Below are 17,991 nucleotides of genomic sequence, written 5' to 3'. Positions count from 1 at the left end.
TTCCAACTGTCAAAAAATAAATAAAAAGAAGTTCCGGAAGAGCAGTCAGGCTGCTTGGTTGGGAGATACCCAGGGATGAGACGGGAGCACATCTAGATCCCAACATCTTGATTTTTAAATGTTATGCACAGCACTTAGGCAAGAAAGCTATTCAACCCTACGTCGTCCTTCTCCTTTTTTTCTTCCCCTTATTCTTGTTACCACTACTGAAGTCCATAATAACAGCCGAATGACATGGTATACTTTCTATCACCCATATACTGTTTAAGACACTTTGCATTTATTCTTTTACACTTAAATCCTTATAACAGTTCTGGAATTAGGTGCTATTAACATCCTCTTCAGTTTTTACATGAATCAACCCAGGGATAGATGGTGGGTCATCTATCACCCATCATCACACTGCTGATACATGATAATTAAGCAAGACTCAAAGGCTGATTCTAAGGTCAGGCTTTTATTCCTACCCTGTCCTGTCTCAGATGAAAATTTGAAAAAAGTATGTATGGTTAAGACCTAGGAAGCAGGGAAGAATGGGAGAGGACATTGTGTTTGCAAGTAGCTGCTTATGGCTCTCAGAGACTACCACCAATCCCTCTTCCTTGTCCAAGAGACAACAAACAAAAGAGCCCCACAGTGCCACTGTCCTGAGTTCTGCCTGTAGGAAGAGTTTTTCCCTCTGCCTCCCTCACAGAAGGCTGAGCTCTGCACATGCAGAAGGGAGGATGTCATTAGAAAAACCTAGTGCAAGAGGCCCAGGGAGAAGCTATGTGAATCAGGATGGAATTAAGACAGTTACAGATACTTGGAGACCCCAGTTTAAGTGCTTCTTTTGAAGTTGGGGGGTAATCTCCAGTAACACATGAGAAAACTACAGATCAAAGAAGTTAAGTGCTTTAGTATAAGTTATATAACTCAGTTGTGGCAAATCCAAGAAAATGAATCAGGATTCCTCACTTCTAGACTAGACCTTCCTTCACTTACCCCAGTGAGTCACCACTTACCCCAGGTGACTCACTCCAGTGCATGTGGGATATACCCAGGCACGCAGATAAGGTGCCATTAAAAAGCCATGATGTTCCCTCATAGTACCAAAGGGGAAAATTCAGATAGGAGATAAACTCCCAGGAAATATATTTGGTCCAAAGATTCAGGTGAAAGACGTTTCTTGTACTATTTGTAAGTGACTTTACTACTGTTCTCACCTCTCTTTGCAAGTGTGGTGAGGGATGGCCAAGATTTGGGGGAATTTACTCTCTTCATCAATACTTTGTAGCTGTCTACTATAGGCAATGGATGCAGGTAGGTGGTGCACAGTGCATCCTAGATGGACAACACAGGTTGACTGTGAAAGATGCCATATAAACAATTAGTTATTGGTATCTTACACTCTCAAAAGCTTCAAACCTGGTTTTCCCACAGGGAGTGTTTCTACCACCTCCACATTTGATCCTATTTTTTAATGCCCAAACCCTAGCAGGTATCTTTCTTCTCTTTACCCCTTAGTCCCCGTATCTAGTCCTTCATTATGTTCTATTGATGTTACCTCTCAAATTGCTCCTGACTGTTTCCTTCTCTCCAGTTCTACCACACAATCAAAGCCCATGCCTGGAGTACTTCAGTTCATCTCTATTGTGTCCTCTTTTGTTACTAATTTATACTCTGCAATCAGAGATCTTTGGGAATTGTATATCTGATTATTCCAACTTCCTGCTTAAAATAATTATTTTTTTTTGTACCATGGATTGAACTCAGGGGTACCTACCTACTGAGCCACATCCCCAGCCCTTTTTTCATATTTTATCTTCAGAAAGGATCTCACTGAGTTGCTTAGGGCCTTTCTAAGTTGCCAAGGCTGGCTTTGAACTCAAGATCCTCCTGCTTTAGCCTCCTGAGCTGCTCAGATTACAGGCGTGTGCCACCTGCCAGGCACTTAAAATATTTCAATTGTTGGTTTTCAGATAAACTTCTGAATGCTAAATAGTGGAGATACCTGAAAATTTTACTTTTTTTTATATTTCTCTATTTCTGGGATGCTCACTCTGTGCCAACCCAACTTCCTTCCCTTCTTTCAAATTCTATGTGTTCCTTTCTGCTACCTGATTATTGCCTGGGCTCTACCCTCTGCCTCCGCTATATCCTGTTCTCACCCTAACATAACTTCTTGGCAACAATGATAGATTAGTCAGAGAAACCTTCTCTACCCTTCCCAGGTTGGTTCATTAGACCTGTTGTCTGTTCTAATAGCAATGTGTGTTTTTCACTTGAGGAGATTTAATGATTAATTAATGTGGTTCTAATATCTCCCTCTCTCACTGAACTGTCACACACAAAAAGGACCTTCTCTCTTTTGTTTTATCCCTTTATCACCAGAAAGCCAGTTGGCATATAGATGTGTTTTGCAAACATCTGTGGAATAAATGAATGGATAAAAAGTAGAGCTCCAAGAGAGACAAGTTCTAGTTAATGTGCTAGCACTTTAGGACATGGTTTTTGGACTGTACTCTCAGGGAAAGAAAATATTCAGATAACATTGTGAGAAGCACAATGTAGGAACAGAAACAGCATCTTAAAAAAATGGTAAATAATGAAGAAAGTATAGAGTGGCCTAAACTATTTAGCTCCTTTTTGGGAAAGTAAGTAGCAATATATACAATCAGAAGAGTCATATTCAAATAACAAAAGGCTAACTAATATATAAGCCTCCAGATGATGGGCTATATGGGGACAAGAATGTGGAGGGAGGGACTGAAAGTATCTAAGTGAAGCTGATACTCTGTTGTTTTACTGTGCAATAGTGATGAGAATGACTCTTTAATCCATAACCCCAAGATTCTACTTCTAAGGTCAGATGGCTTTTCTATGAAAATCAATTTAGTGGATCATGGAGGATATAAAAAATCAGAAATAGGGGAAACCATTGGGAGATTTTTATACTATCTAAGTTATAAAACAACAGATTTAGCATCTTACAGTTCTCAAGGTCAAAAGACTGAAATGGGCTTTACTGATCTGACATCAAGGTGTCAGCTGGACTGAGTTCTTTCTAGAGGCTGAAGGAAACAAGCAGAATCTGTTTCCTTGTTTTTCCCAGCCTCCAGAGGCTGCTCACACTTGGCTTATGACCTTTGTCACTTCAACCTCTGCTTCTGTTGTCCTTTCTTCCCTGCCTCTTTATAAAGGCGACTCTTGTAATTATATATCAGGTCAACCTGGGTGATTCAGAATAATCTCATTTCAAAATGTCTAACAATCATATACGCAAAGCCCCTCTTGCCAGGTAGGTTTGTGCTCATGGGCTCTGAAGTTGGGATGTGGATGTGGAAGGTTGTCATTCTGCCTACCACAATGAGTCTCCTCCTGGTGTAGATCACAGTGCTCATATTCGTCACAGGGCATCAATAATGGTTGGTGGTGGCTGAAATGATAAGGATAAAAATAAATGAATGGCAAGTGTCCAGAGAATTGAGAGGGGATGAATTGCATAGCTGTATACAGCCTACCAATGTGTACGGGAAAGGACCACCTGGCACACATTCGGCGAGAGGAGATACAGGTGAGCTGAGGAGCTTCCAGGAACGGCTGACTACTTATAAGGGAAGGACAGCTGTGAGTTATTTTCAGTGCTTGGTTTATAGCCTCAGGGATCCAAAGTGCACATCTCAACTTTAAAAGATGGAAGTGACCTCGAAATGTGTCATTCTCACTTTAGAGAAACTAAAGCCCTCTGACCTGTAAGTCTCAGCCCACAGTTAAAGTTTCTGATTGCTTGTGTACCTGGGCTCTTCATTCATTCACAAGCTTTATGAGGTGATCCCCACGTGAACCTCTATTCTTAGAGCTAGGAGATTTTAAAATGTGTCCCTCCGTGTTTTAGTCAGATTTTTTTTTCACCTCTGTGACTAAAAGAACTGACAAGAACAATTTTAAGGAGGAAAAGTTTATCTGGGCTCATGGATGAGCAGAACATCAGGGTGGACATGTGTGGCAGAAGACAGCAGCCAGAAAAATGGCATTTTACAAGGCTGGGGCCTTCCAGGAAACTGAGGCAACATGAAGACCCCCTTCAAATCCTGCTTCTTTTGACCAAGTCAGAAAGATTTCAGACATGGTGCTCAACAACAGGTGTGAGTCCATGGAAGGGATAGAAAAAGGGAAAGGGGACACACTCAAGGGGAAGAGTGGGTCCTCTCAGAGAGCAGAGGGACAGTGTGTGTCTCTTGCACTCCAGTTTCTTTGGGGGATCTGAGAGAAGTTCCCAGAGAGTCCACCCAGGTCCACCTCTTGACTTTTGACTGATAGCATGGTGACATCAGGTTTTCAAGACTCCACTGCCAGGACAACTCTGTGTCACCTTGGTCCATGCTGTCCAGTTCTACTTGAATTCTGAACCATAATTCTTACAGATTTTATGATTAGGAGGAATTTTCCTTATCTCCTTGAGTTCTGGGATCTGGTCTGTGAACAGGGTCCCAAAGGTGTCTCCCTTCAGGGTAGCTTGGATTCCTCTTATTGACCTGCATTTCTCCTCTAGATAACAGGTAGTTTTCTGGGAAATGTAACATATCCTGTCCACTTGAGCCAGAGAGGGCTACAGGTAAATTGTTTCTTAGAAAAGAAGTATGTGGGGTCAGCACAGTGGGCCCATTCAATAGAATGTATCTCTTAACCTCCTGTTCCCAACATTTGCATCTCTTTTCCTCTATCAGCACCAGGAAGCAGAGAGATTCTCCTCATCATAGACAAATATATACCCCAAAGTCCCACCCCCCATGACCTACTTTATTCCAGCTACACTCTACCTACAACCCAGTTAATCCCTATCAGGAAATTAATAATCTAAGTTAAAACTCTCATAACCAAGTCATTTCATCTGTAAACCTTCCTGCATTATCTCATACTTAGGCTGATGTTATATAAACCATAACAATCCGTAAGGATATGTGGTCATTAGTGAGTTAGACTTTAAGTTGAATATTGAATAATGTGTTTTCTATACCCTGTTATAAGTTGTGTATATATGTATAATACTTACATAAATAATACATAATTTATATATCATAAATATATAACAAATGTAACAAATAATGATTTATTATAAATATATATTGTAATATAATGTATATTTATGTTGTATATTATATCAATATATTATTATATATAATGCTGTAATATGATTGTAAATATTTTATAAGTATATAAAAATATTTATAAATATAGATGAGTTTCTGCTCCAAAGCAGAATAGCCTTGTATTCTCGTGGAATTATCTATCTAGACAATAAATTTTTAAAAATATTTTATTAGTTATTAATGGACCTTTATTTACTTGTTTATATGCCGTGCTGAGAATTGAACCCAGTGCGTCATGCATGTGAGGCAAGCGCTCTACCACTGAGCTACAAACCCCAGCCCCGTCAATAAATTTTTAAAAATAAGGAAACAAGGCAGAATGATAAGGAGGAAGAGAGAATATTCCCTAGAGGGTTAAGGGCAGCCTTTTTAAGAAATACATGATTTGAACCTTCAATAATATGGCACTTGTGAATTTGTTTCTCCAGGCTTATAATATAAATACTTGAGTCTTCAGCTAGAAATTAGGAAAACCTTTATAGCTTCAGTTAACAGGCCACTCCTATCAACTCCTTATACACAAAGCATGCAATTCATACAGATTCTCCAGGAACTCAATTACTCACTCACCTTTCAAAGTGAAGAATTACAAGTTTTAGTAGCTTTGTTGCTTGGATAGAATTTATAGCTGCATTTTCTTTAGTCCAGCCAGCTCTCTGGTGTTGGATCTCCACCAAATGATACATTCTGACTTACAATGTGGGTTGCTACAGGTCACCTCCTGCCTGGTGTGTTCCCACTTTGGCTCGTTTTAAACTGAGTAGTTGCCCACCAAGGCATTTGAGCCAAACTTTTCTGGGAACACTGAAAAACCATTCATTAGCTAATGGATTCTTAAGGTAATTGAATTGAATGTCCCCCTTTGCAATCCAAGTATGAAAAGAGCAAATTCTTTATACTTTTTTTCTAAGATCCTAGGTCCAAACTGGAAATGAAATAATCTGCCTATAAACATGGTCATTGCTCAAATTCAATTTGTGTTCATTCAGTGTTTTGGTTCACGCAGAGATATATGTGAGTCTGTATCAGACATTAGTTTACTTGGGTGGTCGGGAAGAAGGATAGTATAAAGCAAAAATGAGGAAGTTGGATTGGAGAAAGGAAGAGAGAAAGGGAGGAAGGCATCTTACATTCTAGGCTTACCCAAGTGATGTCTATGTCAAGTTGTAGGATGTGATGGTATTTACTCATGTGCTTAGCCCCTCTTCTATTACTGAGAATGTTATTGAACAGTCTATAGTCACATAAGCAGCAGGTAGGAAAAAACCCTTGCATCATGTATTTGTACAACAACAAAAACCCACAAATCCTCCCCATCCCCTTTTCTGAAAAAAATACATTTTTTTGAGTCACATGGCAATTTCACACTAATAAAATTTCTCCTTTTAGCCATCTTAATAAGTTATTAATTTTTAAGAAAGCTAAATACTACCCTGATACCACTTATATGAGGAGTCCAATGCAATCAAACTCAGAAGCAGAGAGTAGAATGCATGGGTGGTTGCCAAGGGATAGGGAGGGGAGGAAACAAGGAGGTGATAGTGGGAGGGTGTACAGTTTCAGCCATAGTGGATGATGAAGTCCTAGAAACCTACTGAACAGCATAGCACCTATGGTTAAAAATGTCCTGAGAGGGTAGATCTTTTGTTGTGTCTGTTACTCACAAAAATAATGAGTGGAAGAGGACGAGAAGAAACTTTGGAGGAAAGGAGGGCCTCGTGACATAGATAGTGGAGATGCTTTCACAGGTGTATGTCTCTAAACTCACCACATTGTATACATGAAATATGCTCAGTTTTGCATGCCAATCATATACACTGGCATTTAAATAAATTGATAGTTATTTTTGGCCCTCAATGGGGAGGTTTTAACAAGAAGAAATGTCCTCCAGAATGAAGCCCACAGCAAGGCAGGAAAAGAGGGATTGTGGGAGGGGAGAGGAGGAGGAAAGTAAAGTTGGATCTTTCAAATGTACTGTAAAGAACTCTTTTCTTCAGGGTGGATGGGACCTGAGAGGTGTCAGAGGAAAATGTCTGTGTAGGAGACATGCAAGCAGGGACTAGATAGATCCTGGTAACTGCTAACAGCACCAAAGGTCAGATTTGGGAACAGCTTCTTGGTGGTGTATTAGAATAAACAAAACCAGTGGAAGGCACCAGCACACACAGGAATGACTGGGAAAAGAAATCATGAACACTTTTCCCAGGAAGTGGGCAAGAAGGGACTTACATCAATAATACAGAATCCCCTTACTCGAAAGGAGACACTAGGTGGATGTCTGTGCATCTCCACTTTGCTCAGACTCTCCCACCATCCTCTAAAGGAAGCCAGGCTTTGCCAGACAGGTTCTGGGCATAAAAAGGTACACGGATGGGAAATGTAAAGCTTGATGAATATTCAAAAAGTGAATACTCCCCATGTAACTGCCACCTACTGTCGCAAGAAATGGATTCCTGGCAGCCCTCCAGACAACCCCCTTGAGCCTCCCTCAGGCATGATTCTCACCCTGCAAAAATATACACCATTCTGTCTTCTCCCATGATCCATTAGTTTCTCCTGCTGTTACACTTTATATAAATGGAATTATATAGTCTGTACAACTGTGCATCTTCTTTTTGCTCAACATATGTCAGTGAAATGATCCATCCACACACCAATAATTCATTCCCGTTGTTATATAATGTTCTATTGTATTATATGACTGTACCACTATGCATTTGCCCTTACATTAAGACTGTTTTCAGATAAGTGTCAAGAAGAAAGGTGCTGTTAACATCATGTCATACTGTTCAACAAAACATTATCTACATTTTGGGAACATATGTGCGTCTTTCTGGCAATTGCTGGGTGATCCTACATACTTTGAGCTATAGTGGACAAAATGCTTATTCATTCATATCTAATTTGTGTATTGGCAATGTTTGATATTGTTAGTCTTTAACTGTAGCTGTTCCAGTGAGTGCTTAGTAAATCATTGTGATATATTAAGTTCTATTTCCATAATTACTAATGAGCACCTTTTTTGTGATATTGTATTTTGGAAAGTGTTCTATGTCTCAGCCTGTTTCTAGAGGGTGGTTTGTCTTTCTGGCTCTTTTTCTTTCACCCTCTAAAAAAGTAAGCTATTTTAAAAATTAGTTTCATGTTTACAAAAATCATTGTAAAGGTTACTTACTTATTGTTGCTGAAGAGTTCATTTTATGGTCTGCAAATATTCTCTGTTAGTTCTATGTATTGGAAATATTTTCTCCTACTCTATCTTCTCATTCTCTGTGTCTTTACATAAAAATTTTCAAACATAATATAACTTCGCAAATTTTCCTTTAGTGCTAGTGTTTTTCCTATTCTGAAAAGTGAACTTCCCATGTCCTATCTCAGATTGAAACGTCAGTGACACATGAAAAATATTTTACCCAATTTGCAGTGTGATTACACTAATTCTCTATTCCAGGTACTAATCTGTCTCATAGGTGTTGTGCAAATTTTTCCCAGGCTATGACTTTCCTTTTTAATCTTAACATTGTATTCTAAAGAGCAAAGGCTTTTTAAAGAAAAGGAGTAAAACCTAGTTAATTGATCATTTGTTTTATGGTTTGTTTTCTTATATCATGTTTAAGAAATCATTGCTAAGCCCAAAGTCACTAAGAAATTTCCCTGTTTTCTTTTGGAATTTGTATAAATTTTTTACTTTTATACTCAGTTCGATGACTTAATTATTGTTCCTATTTTGAGGTAAGGACTGGGGTTAATATATTTACATGGGGACATCTGGTTGTTGCAGTGTAATTTATTAAAGAGATTATATGAAATTAATTGCCTTGGATATTTGTTAAAAATCATTTGACCATGTATATGTGGGCCTAATTCTTAACTCTTTTTTTTTCCATTGACCTCTGTTTTTATACCATTACAACACTATAGTTTTAAAATGAATCTTTCATTCAGATAGTTTAAATCTTCTAGCTTTGCTCTTAGGTTGTTTTGGCTAGTCTAGTATTGTTCACTTTCTTTTTAAATTTTAGAATCAGTTTGTGAGTTAAAAATGTCCACTGGGACTGTGATTGAGATCATGTTAATGTTGTAAGATCTTTCTAAGGAGAAGTGACATATTAACAATATTTACATTGGGTCCATAAATACCTCTCCATTTATATAGGTTCTCTCTTTTTTTTTAAACTCACCAATGTTTATAGCTTTCAACTACAAATCTTGAACATTTTTTTTCAGATTTTTCTCTAAGTACTGTATGGTTTTAGATTCTGTAGAAATGGGATTATTTTGAAAATTTCAATTTCCTCTTGTTCTTTGTTAGTTCATAGATACACTGTTGAGTCCTGAAACCTTTCCAAAATCACTTGCTATGCTGTGGAATTTTCTAGAGTACAATCATATTTGTCTATAAATTAAGACATTTTACATCTTTGTTTTCTTAAAACAGGGGTGAAACTATTTAGCTTTTTATGATTGTGATAAACCTGTGGGTTTTATGATGTGAAAATCCTGTGGGTTTTTCAAAAAAGCCTTCTATTATATTGGGGAAGTTCCTTCCATGCCTAGTTTGCTAAGAGTTTTCTTCTTCTTTTTTTTTTTTTTTTTACTTGTCATGGATAGATACTGAATTTCATAAATGTTTTGCTTCATCTGTTGAGTTGATCAGATTTATTTTTAGGCTTGTTAATATGTGAAATGTTAAAGCTAATTTGCATCCCTGGGATAAACCCCACTCAATCTTGATGCAATATCATTTTTATTTCCAGATTTAATTTGCTAATATTATATTGAAGTATTTTGTCTGTGTCCAGGAGGGACATAGTTTTCTGAAGCTATTTTTCTCTAGTGTTGGTACTAGGGTAATGCTGGACTAATAAAGTATGTTGAAAAGTATTTTCTCACATTCTATTTCCTAGAAGATTTTGTGAATCTTGTGCCATTTAAGAAATTTGTCCATTTCTTTAAGTAGTTGAGCTTATTGGCATAAAGATATATGCAGCCTTTTCTTAATATATTTTTAAATATCTGGAAGGTCCAGGGCTATATTTCCTCTTTTATTCTCATCTTTATTTCTCTAATTTCAATATTTCCCTTTCCTATGGCTTCTGAAAGATTTTATCATCAGTTTTTAGCCATTTGACTGAAATGCAATTTAAATGTGTTCTTTTCATGTGTTGGCATTTATTTATTTGTTTGTTTATGTATGTATATATGTATTTAGTATGTTTAGGGGCTCTTCTTGGTATGTAACTTGATTTCATTATTTGTGAAAAATTCTGTCATTTTATTTCAAGGCTTTTTCATTTCTTTGCCTACTGATGTTTCCTCTGCCTCTGAGACTATAAACTGTTCCATATTGTCCTAGATTCTGGATGCTTGCACTTTTTTTTAACAATTTATCTCTTTACATTTGTACATTTGTACATAATCTTAATTGACATTAATTTAATGAGTCTTTCTCATTCATGTTTATAAAAGTGTTAAGGGCTATTTATGTTTGGATTTTCATGAACTTCACTTTCAATTCTAGCAGTTTTGGTGTCATTTCTAACATGAACATGAACACGCTCTTGTTCATCTATTCTTGACATTATATTCCACTTGAAGCAATGACTAGAAGTTCACTAATTAGGATCTGATTTTGATAACACAAAATTTCTTCAAATGGAGAGGACATTTAGCTTTTTATTAATTCCAAACTTGGATCTACAGAGTAAAACCATGGAGAAGTATTCTTCAAGTTCATGGAAAACTATTAACACTCTGGGAGAACAAATTGCATTAGGGACTGTTAGGGTTTAGATTCGAGATGTCCCCCAAAAGCTCATGTGTGAGGTAATGCAAGAACATTCACAGGTGGAAGAATTAGGTTGTGAGAGGTGTAAATGAATGGCTTAGCCCAGTTATATGGATTAACTGGGCAGTAACTGGAGGCAGGTAGGGTGTAACAGGAAAAGGTAGATCTTTAGGGGTATGCCTTTGGGGTATATATGTTGTCCCTGGGGAGTGGGTGGGAACGTGCTCTCTCTGCTTCCTGGTAGCCATGTCTTGAGCTGCTTTCCTCTACCATGTTCTTTTGCCATGATGTTCTACCTTACCTTGGGGCCCAGAGCTGTGGAGTCAGCCATCTATGAGAGTTCTGAAACTGTGAGCCAGATAAACATTTCCTCCTTTAATTGTTCTTGTCAGGTCTTTTGGTCACAGTGATGAAAAATCTGACTGAAACAGAAATTAGTGCCAAGAGTGGGATTGTTACTATGACTATCCTCCTCATGTGGTTCAGAAGCTTTTTTTTTTTTTTTTTTTTTTGGAGTTTGTGGGAATAATTTTAAAAGTTTAGAAATTCAAAATGGAAAAGCTTTAGAATGTCATAAGTAGAGCTTAATGGGTAGTTGTGGTGGGTGCTCAAAAGACCAGAATGCCAATAGCACTGTGGAGAGTAAAGAGTGGGCCTGCGACATTTCAGAGGAGGAGTCTTTTTGCCATTTTGTTTTGGAAAAGAAGTCATCTACACTTTGCCAAATGTCCTGAAACTTTCTGTGAGACTGAATTTAAAGGTGATGGACTGACTAAGCTGTTGAAAGAAATTTCTAGGCTGCATAGCATTCAGGTGGTGGCATGGATACTACTGGCAGCTTTTAGCCTAGTTAACTGTGATAATCAGGGGCAAAAAAATAGAGAGGAAAGATCTGAAAAACTTAAAATTTGACCAGAAAAGAGCAAGTAAAACTGAGGCTAAGGAAGCCATGGTTATTAAGGAGATTACAGTCACTAAAGAAATGTTCAATACTTTGCCCAGAGAAAATAGGAAAGACAGATTAAGAGTATCTCAGGAATTGGCAAAACCACACTCATCACAAACTCAAGGGTGTAAATGTAAAAATTCATTTGAGAAGAGATTGGAGGGGACACAGAGGGGTCTAGGAAGTTGTTTCATCAAGGGCAGCTTCCCAGACCTTCAGCCAAGTCCCTGGAGGCTTGACTACTGCTCAGGATGATGGCAGACCTTGGTATCAACCCCATGGTGCTAGTTCTGCAGGAATGCAAGATGCAGGAGTTAGGGGGTCATGAGGGTTTCACCAATATTTCAAATGATGGACCAGGAGGCCAGTCAAAGCGTAGCAGGGTCCAAGTCCCTGCAGGCTGCCTCCAAGAGGGTGATGTGTAAAAAGATGAGAAGCCAAAGCTACAGTGGAGATCCTCAAAATTAACAAACGCCAGTAATGTGGGATACCTACTAGGGAAAGCTGCAGGAATTAAGCAGATAGGCCTTGTGGGCTGTGACCAGCAAGGCCACAGGTGCAGAGCTGCACAAGCCCTTTGACAAAAGCATCACAATACCATCCCCCATATGCTGGACATGGAGCTCTAGGACTTGTTTGCCCAGCGGGATTTCAGTTTTGCTTTGGGCTCATCCTTTCTATCTGTGCCTCTGTTTCTCCCTTGTACAATGAAATATTTAATCTCTGCTTTGTGTATAGGATATATATGACTTACTTTTGAGTTTTTACAGGGATTCATGATGAGAGTTTGCTTTGAATCTTGGGAGATTTTGGACTTAGGGGCAGCAATGAAACTGTTAAGATTATGAGGACTTACTAAAAACCATTTGAAAACTGAATATGTTTTGCACTGTGAGATGGGCATGAGCTTTCGGAGGCTAGGGGCAGACTGTTATAGTTTAGATATGAAGCATTCCTCAAAAGCTCCTGTGTGGGACAATGCAAGAACGTTCAGAGTTGAAATTATTAGGTTATGAGAGGTGTAATGTAACTAATGGCTTAATCCAGTGATCTGAATTATTTGGATGTTTACTGTAAACAGAGTATGGTAGGAGGAGGTAGGTCATTAGGGGTGTGCCGTTGGTGTATATATTTTGTTACTGGTGAAAAGAGCTTGCTCTCTCTGCCTCCTGGTGGCCATGTTCCAAGATGCTTTCCTCCACCATGCTCTTCTACCATAATATTCTGCCTAATATTTGGACCCAGAGCTATAGAAATGGCTGTCTATGGATTGAGACCTGTGAAACCATAAGTCAAACAAACTCTCCCTCTATGAATTGTTCTTGTCAGGTCTTTTAGTCACACAAATGGAAAAGATGAATAAAACAGGGGTGAAATTCCCATTGGTGTCTTGTGATAACTAGAACTGGCAAATTGAAGGGGAGATAGCAGAGGATTCTGTGTTGTAAAAAGCAAATATAAACTCATTAGTTTTTGCCCAGAACTAAGAATTAAGAGCTCAAAATTGTAATCCCTCATCTGGTTCTACTGGGAATTGTCATCTCCAGAAAACCTCCATAGATCTTAAGTTTCAGGCTAGGAAAATAAAGCTAATGAGAAAGACTGCACTGAAATACTAAATGAGGAGTATCATACTTTCAAAGTAGAAAGAAAAAATTTCTTCCAGAGAGTGTCTCTAAAACATGTTTATAGGCCATTCCAGTCAGAACATTGGTTCTCCATCTTTTTCTTAGACTTGAAAGTCTTAAGTGCAAATTAAAGTTATTTATAAGAGCCTGAAGATACTTGGTACATGTTTCCTTTACCAGATGGAAAGAAGCTGAGAGAAAAATCTGCAGATTTTCTCTATTACTTGCTATTGTACCTAGTGAACCTTAAATTATTAGTTATCTGGTTAAATAACCCTCAGTGTAAAAGCAGCCATAGCAATATTCTGTTCTATGTCACGTTGGTTGAATATCATTTTCTTTTGTGAGTCTTCCTGATAACTAGAGATTAAGCATGGACCCTGGAAAGAAACCTACTAGTGAGATGCAGATTTACAGGGCTTACCTGACAGGAAGCAGTTAGTGGTGCAAGATGGTTTTAAGATTATGTCTAGCTCCACATGATTTCAGCGTATCCTAACTATCCCACAGGTGGTGGGTGGAAATGTAAGATACACAAAAAGAAGCTGAACATGTAAAATTGAGGTCTCTTTTCGAATCATGGTTTAAGGGAATATTTAAAGAGTTCACAAAAGCACTTGGAATATAATGGATACTAAGTGTGAACTGCATCTGAAACTGGACCAAATAATCAATTAGGACCTAGACCCCTTGGACTCTGGCAAACTTCAAGGATAGTAAATGAGAGTAGAAAGGAAACCACTTACTAAATTAAATCAAGTCCTAGCTTATCATAAATCTTTATGTATTCAGAATTTTGGCTTCTGTGAAGATGCATTTTCCCTGACTCTTCTGTACATGTTAACTGATTTCTCTACAAGACCTTCTTTCCTCAGAGACCACAGTAAGGGTCATGTCTTCTAGTGTGCTAAGCATCATGGATACTATTATGCCTATCCAGGGCCTCAAGGAAGTTAGGAGATGCTGTCTTAATGCATGGATCCATGTAGCAATACTATCCATCATAGGATACTAGGGTTATGAGTTCAAAACCTAGTTCCTGTTCACAAACATACTTGGCAAGAGAGAAGAAAAAGTTAACTCAAGAAAGCCCATACTTTTCAAGAAAGATTACTTTTTAAATGTCAATGTATTCAGGAGTACATGATAATGTCCTCCGAAGCTTCTAGGGATAAGGTTTCTAATAGGGTTATATTTTTATTGTTAGCATCTAGCAAAGTGTCTGGCCTATAGTAAGCACTAACTAAATAAAAGTAGAATTAAGTAAAAGTAAAAATTCAGAACAAGGTAGTTTTGGCAAGAGGGACTTCTGTGGTAATACAGAGCTATTTAGGCCCCGTATGAATGATGTTTGATAATGGTGCCCATCATGAGGAGAGCTAATCTTGCTCTCGCTTGACCAGAGATACCTCTTTGCTTCTCCTCTAGACAATGACCAACATCTCCTGTGACTTGCAGATTCAGGGACTTGTCCACTCAGTCTCTGATCCAGGCTTTTGAGAACTTCTTCTCTCCTAAATAAATCTGTCTTACTCTATTCATTTATTCAGTTGAAACATCACACAGAGTTTTATGACATTTGTCTTCTATTCTTTGCTAAAGAAAGGTACTTAGAAATTTCTAAGTAAAGCAATCATTAATCCATTTACACTTTTTAAAAAAACACTTTGAATGGAGGCAGGGATTTAGAAGGCTCTGGAGTTAAGGCAACTGTGTTCAAATACCAGCCTATCCTTTAAAAGCTATGTAACCATGAACAAGATACTCACCCACTTTAGGCTTTAGTTTTGTTTCCTCATCTTTATAGTGTGTGTGTGTACATTTATAGTACCTCCCTCATAGGGCTATGAAAAATAAATATGAAATTTATAGAGCCCACAACAGGGTAAATGTGAAAATATGAGAAATCATTTATTCAGTTATTTTGTTTTGTTCCTTTAACCAATGCATGAGAAAGAAATAGGTTCCCCACAGATCAAGCAAGACTGAAATTGACTGCTTCTCAGAGGTCTTCCTACCCCCTGAAAAAGACCTATTCATACACATAACGCTGTCATAACCAAGAGCCCTTGTCTAGGAAACTACTACTGCTTTCACACTGCCAAATGAAAACCATAGATCTCACTACAGAAACAAATTCAGCCTTCTGTAACATTACAAAGCCATCTAACTAGTCTTCTTCTTAAACTGCACCCCTTTCCCCAATCCTAACTTTCCTCAACGAAGAATTCTCTCTCCCTTTAAATTATGTTACACTCTGCTCAAAGTTATTCAGCAACATCCAGATTTTGGGTGAGAAAAAAAAAAGTCAAAGGCTTTTCAATTTCATTCTGGCCTCTAAAAGATGTGCCTTCCCGTTGTTTCATGCCTGTATGATTTTATCTCCAACTCCTTTGGTCTTCCTGATAGTTTCAGCCATCCTGGCCTCTTGGCGACATTTTAATTATGCCAGATATGCCTTGATCTTGGTGAATGGCGTTGGTGTTCCCTAAATCCCAGAATGCTTTATGTCACATGAGGAATCGCTTCACTGTTACATCTTTGCCCAAATACCCACTCATCCATGAAGTCTTTCCAACCCAACCTTTTTTAATTTGCCTTCCCACTCATAGGCTTTCCTCGTGTCTCTGCTGCTTGGATTTTCCATTAAAATGTTTGGTTTTTTTCCCCCCCAAACACTCATCACTTTCTAACTTAGATATAAATTACTTACTTATTATGACTTTCTTTTTGGTTTGCTTCCCTTCATAAAATATAAGCAAGGCAAGATTCATTGCCTGTTCATTGATGCATTGCAAGCATCTAGAAAAGTGCCTGGCGTAGACTGGGATGGCAATAAATATTATTTGGATCAACTAATGAATTTTGGTTTAGCACATATTTTATGCTAGATTTTAGTCTGGAGATTTCGCATAGTTAATCTGACTCAGTATATTGGCTTAGAAGAGAATAACATTATGATTTACAATTTCTAAAATCTTGCATTAGATCATCTCTGAACTAATTTCAAATCTTTAGGACATTCCTCTAAAGAAAAAGCATGCAATTAATTGAGAAGACTACGATTGGGAATAATTTCCAAGGAAAAAGTAATTCATTTAAAAAAGTAATGAGGTTTTATTTTCTTTTTAAAGCAAATAATTACAGAAAGCCCCTGTGTCTAAAATAAACCTGAATATACAGATGTATCTCAAGACAGATTTTGGGGAATTATTTCAATTTTTACTTTAATGAAATCTGATAAGGCAGATTAAGATAGGCAGAAAGGCAAAGGATAGGCTCCAGAGTACCTTGAATTGTTTTACTTTTAACCAAAAATATAATAAAACTTAGAGAGTGCATTTCCAAAAATCGTTTCTATGCTTCCATTTTTTTGTCTCCTTTAAATTATTTAAAATATTGGCTGCTAAAGCACCATCCTTAGAGTCTTTCCAGCAAAGGGGGCTCATTCAATTGTACCTATTTTCCCCAAACTTACTTGGTGGTCAATGTCTGGTCACCATCTGGGAACCTTTTAATTTTGAGTGACTAGCAACCTGTTATATTGATGCTAGTGTATGGATATCTACAGACTAATGAACATTTTCCAACTTTGAAAAATTAGATTATTTTAACTCTGGAAACTTCACTTGATAATGTCATCATCAATCTAAATGAATTAGATTGTCCCTGTATCTAATTTTCTTGTAAGTATTAACATACTAAGAAATTTGACAACAGTTCACTAACAATGATGACTTTGTGTCTCTCGTAAACCCCTTCCCCAGCATCTTCTCTCATTGATGCAACAAATATTGATTCGACAAACATTTACTGAGCACTTATGAATTACTAGGCACTGTGGTAAGGTACTTGAGGTAAAGCAGGGGAGAAAGCAGAAAGATCCCAGTTCTCGTGAGGCCAGTTCTTGATGTCATGTCTCCTTACACAGTTCTTTGCTTCTCAGTTCCAGTTGGTGCAGCACAAAGTTTCTCAACAAAGGGACATTTGGTAAAGTCTGGAGATACTTCATTTTCACAGCTGGGACAATAGGTGTGATCGTGGTACATAGAGGTTAGAGGACAAGGAAGCTGCTGAGTGACCTACAGTGAATTGGCCACACATCTCAGCAAAGAATTACTTGACAGGGAATCTTAATAGTGCTGAGGTTGAAAACTCTGGTTAAGTAGAACCATAAATCCTTCCATTAACAGAAATTAGCTAGCCTTTCCATATAGCAAGGTATATGTTAAACTTGTAGAATCAGAGTGATGTCAGTGAAGCAAGAATTAAAGACAGGGAGTCAGTGTAGATAGATAATCGGGTCTGATTGAGAAAATGGAGGGAGGTTGGGAGACCACTCTTGGGAGAGTGGAATGTTAATGCCACCAGCGCCCTTTGATTACCTGCCCATACTGCCCCTCCCAGAGGGTTGTTAAGGAAGCTCCCCCTGAGCAGACTGGGAGCTGCTTAATTAAAGTTGCCTGGACTGCTGCTCCCTTCCTGCCCCACCATTCC

At 38.0% G+C, this 17,991-nt stretch overlaps 1 protein-coding gene and 1 long non-coding RNA gene across 6 annotated transcripts in view; one reads left to right on the top strand and one right to left on the bottom strand.

Annotated features, from left to right (window-relative positions):
• The window catches only part of LOC120888457 (uncharacterized), a 575,667-nt gene that overhangs the window by 58,602 nt on the left and 499,074 nt on the right, over nt 1-17,991 (bottom strand). For 4 of the 5 annotated variants that reach the window (XR_013423368.1, XR_013423371.1, XR_013423370.1 and 1 more), the window contains one exon: nt 3,345-3,418. The exons of the other annotated variant lie outside the window; for it this stretch is intronic. This is a non-coding gene — a long non-coding RNA (uncharacterized LOC120888457). The remainder of the gene's footprint in view (nt 1-3,344; nt 3,419-17,991) is intronic. 5 annotated transcript variants of the gene reach the window in all.
• LOC144365147 (uncharacterized) overlaps nt 1-17,991 on the top strand; it is a 535,192-nt gene that overhangs the window by 449,450 nt on the left and 67,751 nt on the right. The window lies entirely within an intron of this gene.

Source organism: Ictidomys tridecemlineatus, chromosome 6 (genome assembly GCF_052094955.1).
Source record: "Ictidomys tridecemlineatus isolate mIctTri1 chromosome 6, mIctTri1.hap1, whole genome shotgun sequence".
Taxonomy (NCBI): domain Eukaryota; kingdom Metazoa; phylum Chordata; class Mammalia; order Rodentia; family Sciuridae; genus Ictidomys; species Ictidomys tridecemlineatus.
This window is presented reverse-complemented; position numbering and strand designations above follow the sequence as displayed.